General features: G+C 39.5%; 1 non-coding gene across 1 annotated transcript; it reads left to right on the top strand.

Annotated features, from left to right (window-relative positions):
• The first annotated feature begins 727 nt into the window (after positions 1 to 727).
• On the top strand, positions 728 to 833 carry LOC111819481 (U6 spliceosomal RNA). Its single transcript, XR_002823092.1, has one exon. It is a non-coding gene; the product is annotated as a U6 spliceosomal RNA (small nuclear RNA).
• The last annotated feature ends 4,257 nt before the right edge of the window (positions 834 to 5,090 follow it).

Here is a 5,090-nt window from a genome sequence, read left to right as displayed (position 1 = left end):
TTCCTAGGCCTCCATCTCCTATACTAGAAGGAAGAACATGGGAAAAAAAATGATGCTGAGTTACTGAGAGACAATCCAGCATACTGAGTCAGGAAGTGGTGGAAAACCTCAACTAGTGTGGCTAAAGGAATATTCTAGAATGTTCTGAAGTATTCCATCTGAGAGGATTATCTACATCTTACCTTACTACCCTTGTTACTAGTGGTAAAGCGTTTTTAAAGTTATTACTTGCTTGAAGTTGACCTTTCAGTAGCCATTGGTGAGCTCCACAGAAGGCTTTGCTGGTCTCTGTTGTGTCGTGCACACTACTTGCTGCACACTTTTCCTTTGCTAACCAAAATGGCTGGGTAGTGATTCAGCCCCTAATGACCATTATAGACCCTGTTCTTTTTCTTGCCTCATGGGTGTCATCTATGCTATAGCAATGAAAGAGAAATTTAGAAATCCTTTTGGCAGAAAAAGGCACTTCTTGCTTAGAGTATGATCTGAAAATGAATCCCCACTAACACAACAACTGATACTTCTTGTGCTATATCTTTAAACTTTTTCCATCCCAATAGAGCAACTCGGGTTTTAGTGTTTAATCACCTCATATAGCCTGCAGAGGGCTGACCCTGGCATAGAAAACTCAGCAGCTGGAGATATTTTAGCCTCAAAACACTCAGGTTAGCCACGAATCTACAGTGAACTGTGATTATGGAATGATATTTTAAAGCCTGTTTGGGTTGTGCTCGCTTTGGCAGTACATATACTAAAATCGAACGATACTGAGAAGATTAGCATGGCCCCTTCACAAGGACGACACGCAAATTTGTGAAGCATTCTGTATTTTTAATTTTTGTATGAGAAATTAACTTAAACTGTAAACTTTTGCCTAAAGCACAATTAAAAAAAAAAAAAAAAAAACTTGTTTGGGGAGAGGTATGACTTCCACCATGGATTCAGTTAAAATTGGAGTCTCCCCATGGACACCATAACAATACCTGTACAACACTGTTAAGCATCCTGCAGGGAACTGTAGCTCAGAAGCAGCTTAGAGCACTTATTTATGCATTCATTTAAGAAATACTTATTGTTCCTTCTTCTTTCTCTTCTCTTCCTTTCCAGAACAATTCAGTCCTAAAGCCATCCTCACTAGAGTGGAGGCAGCTAGAGGTGCCCAGATGGGAGTCGCAGCCTGACCAGTGAGGAACCTAGCATGATCACTGGGGATTTGGGGGAAGAGTGGGTTGTTGGAGCCTGTGTGGGGTTAGGAAAGCATCAGCAAAGAGGTACAGTCTTGCAAAGGGTTTTAGACCCTAAGTGGAGCAAGGAAATGGTCCTTGTAGAGAAATGGCCTAACAGTGGCACGGAGCTTTAACGCAGGGAGGTGTAGCCTGGTGTGGGGTGTCAGATCCTGACTGAGTGAGCAGGTCATCTATGTGGCAGGCCGTGAGCTGGCATGGATTATCAAAACCTAAGTGTGGGTAAGGAGGGCATCCATGCAGGGGACAAGGAGATGGTGCAATGAGAGATCGGTTTCATCAGGGGGATTGATCAAAATAGTAAACAGATTAAGGAGAATAGGTGTTGGGGTTGTCATTGTTGAAAAGGAATTACAAATATAGAAAAGGAGAAAACTTGACTGAATGCTGAATTTTGGCTTAGAATTGTAAGTCTTAGTGTGAATTCATGGTTTTCAGTCTGGATAGGTAAGTATAGAAATATAAATATAAATGTACATATACACACACGTGTATGTGTGTGTGTGTGTGTATTCTCTATGTCTGTCTACTGAGAGGATCTAGGAGCAAGGACACCCAATAACAGTGAGCACACCTAGAACCAAATCTGAGTTTCTGAATACAATTCTCTGAAAGGAACCGGAAGTTGATGGAGAAACTGCTGATTCTAGAGCTGGGGCAAGGAAAGGCTAGATGAGCCTGGAACATGTTATTGTGTCAGAAAGTACGAATGATGGTGAGGTGTCAAAAGGAAATACAATCCAGATTAAGTGTCCCCACTATGAAAATCTGGGATGATTTAAACATCAAAGAAAAAAATTTTTTTAATGATAGCAGTGGATTATATAACCCATTGAATCCAATAGGAAACTAAGAGGCCAAACTGATATAAATAAATTGATGAGAAAAAGGATATCCACATAGACTCAAAGTAAATCCCCCAAATAACTATTAACCACGAAGGGGAAAAGAGTAACTTTACAGTGGAGGAGACTGGCAGACACCATCTAAATTAAGTGATCAAAGTGAACATCATCATTAATGGGGCAAGTTGCCACCTGATAGGATGCAATGAGAAGAACACCCACCACTTTCTTGATAATCCTGCCAAAGACATATAACTTAAGTCTAATTATGAGGAAACATTATACAAAGCCAGGTTGAGGGACATTATACGTAATAACTGGCCTGTAATCTTCAATAGTTGTCAAGGTCATAAAAATCAAGAAATACTGAGGAAATGTTCCATATTGAAGGATTCTTTTGCTTTAAAAGACATTGTTAGGATAATTGGTGAAGCTTGAGTGATGCCCATGGATTAGATAGAAGTAATGCATCAGTGTCAATTTCCTGATATTGATGCTTGCATTGGAATTATGTGGGAGAATGTTCTTGTTCGTGGAAATTACATGCTCAAGTTTCTGGGGCTGATGGAACATTATGTCAGTAATTTGCTTTCAAGTGGTTTAGGAAATAAAGAGTTCTTTGTACTGTACTTGCAAGATTTCTGTTTAAGTTTGAGATTGTTTTAGGGGTTTTTTTTAATACACATTTAAGTTTAGAATAGTTTTAGATTTACAGAAAAATTGTGAACATAGCACAGAAAGTTTCCATATGCTCCACACAGTTCCCACTATTATTGGCATCTCACATTAGTATGGCGCATTTGTCACAGTGAATGAGTCAGTATTAATACATCGTTATTAATTAAAGTCCATACTTAATCAGGTTTCCTTAGTTTTTGCCTAATGTCTTTTTCTGTTTCAGGATCCCACCCAGGACACCAGATTACGTTTAGCTGTCATGTCTCATCAGGCTCCTCTTGGCTGTGACAGTTTCTCAGACTTTCCCTGTTTTTCATGACCTAGACAATTTTGAGAGTACTGGCCAGGTATTTTGTAGCATTTACCTCAATTTGGATGTTTCTGAATGTTTTCTTCATGATTAGACAGGGGTTATAGGTTTTGGGGAGGAAGACCACAGAGGTAAAGTGCCATTCTCATCAAATCATGGATACTTACTATTAACATGACTTATCACTGAAGATGTTAAACTTATAACCTAGCTGAGGTTGTGTTTGTCTGGTTTCTCTACTGTATAACTTTTTATAACTCTTTGTATAACTTCCCATTTCTTAAGTGTGGGCTGTGAGTAGTGGCTGTACCATTTTGCATTCCCACCAGCAATAAATGAGAATTCCTGTTGCTCCACATCTTTGCCAGAAATTGGTATGGTCATGTTTTGGATTTCTGGCCTTCTAAAAGGTGTGTAGTTACATCTCGTTGTTTGAGTTTGTATCTCCCTAATATTCAACATCATCACACTTGCAGAAGTGATCCAAGCAGAGTTGTGCAGAGCATTGGCTTACAGCATGCCCAAATCTGAATGAAGAGTTTTCTCCAATTCTTCATTCACCCTAAGGTTTAAATAGCTAAGAATAGCTTAGAGAGTCAGCTTTCCTTGGAGTGAAGGGATGATATATTGAGGGTTGTGAGGTCAGACATTATTCAGCCAAGGTACGTGGACTTGACAGAAAGAGGTGGGAGCTTAGAGGCTTTCCTAGATCTCATGGCATCACATCATTGCTTGCTAAGTGGTGGCTCTTCCAGGTTCAGATATAACCAGACAATGGACTTTGTTTTTACTGTGAGTTGACGCTGCTTGCAATTGCTATCTGTTTATAGGTTTGTAGCCAGAAAGACCAATGTGCGACCAGATGCCTTTCCATGCTGGGCACGTGTGAATGCTGATGCGTGCTTGGCAGAGAAACCCACAACTTACACAGCCTGTTGCGATTTCCCTCTTCCGTTCACAATCAGCCTGTGGGTTTTGCTGAAAAATACTTCATTCCTCAGAACTGCATTCCAAGACTACCTCTTTGTCGCTATACTTTTTCTCTTCACCAAAATGATTTCTTAGTCCAAAGCACTTTCATAATCATTGTATTTTATTCAAGCCTCAAAACAGCCCATGAAGTAGGTAAGTCACTTGTAAATATTATTTTCATTTTATGGATGAGAAAGCTGAGGCTCAAAGAAATCAAATGGCTTACTGAAATTCACACAATTAATATATGGAAAAATATATAATAATAGCCAATACTTCTACAATACTTTGGATCTACAATCAACACCCATGGAAGCAGCAGTCAAAAAATCAAAGGATGCATTGCATTGAGCAACTCTGCTGCAAAAGACCTGTCTATAGTGTTAAAAAGCAAAAATGTCACTTTAAGGACTAAGGTGTGCCTGACCCAAGCCAAGGGATTTTCAATGACTCCATATGCATGTGAAAGCTGGAGAATGAATAAGGAAGACCAAAGAAGAATTGACACCTTTAAATTATGGTGTTGGTGAAGAATATTGAATATACCATGGACTGCCAAAAGAACGAACAAATCTATCTTGGAAGAAGTACAGCCAGAAAGCTCATTAGAAATGAGGATGGCAAGACTTCGTCTCACATATTTTGGACATGTTATCAGGAAGGATCAGTCCCTGGAGAAGGACATCATGCTTGGTAAAGTACAGAGTCAGCAAAAAAGAGGAAGACCCTCAACAAGATGGATTGCTGCAGTGGCTGCAACAGTGGACTCAAGCATAACAATGACTGTGAGGATGGCGCAGGACCAGACAGTGTTTCATTCTGTTGTACATAGGGTTGCTATGAGTCAGAACCAGCTCGATGGCACCTAACAACAACAACAACAATACTTTTATTTACAATGCATTAGCTCTGTTCTAAGAGGTTAATATATGTTATAACTCATTTAATTCCCATAAAAGGGAGGTACCATTATTACTCCCATTTACAGATACAGAAACTGAGGCACAGAAAAGGTAAATGACTTGTACAAGCTAATAAGTA

The sequence above is a fragment of the Trichechus manatus genome, unplaced genomic scaffold (genome assembly GCF_000243295.1).
Source record: "Trichechus manatus latirostris isolate Lorelei unplaced genomic scaffold, TriManLat1.0 scaffold00009, whole genome shotgun sequence".
Taxonomy (NCBI): Eukaryota; Metazoa; Chordata; class Mammalia; order Sirenia; family Trichechidae; genus Trichechus; species Trichechus manatus.
The sequence above is the reverse complement of the archived record's forward strand: the minus strand, read 5'-3'. Positions and strand labels throughout refer to the sequence as shown.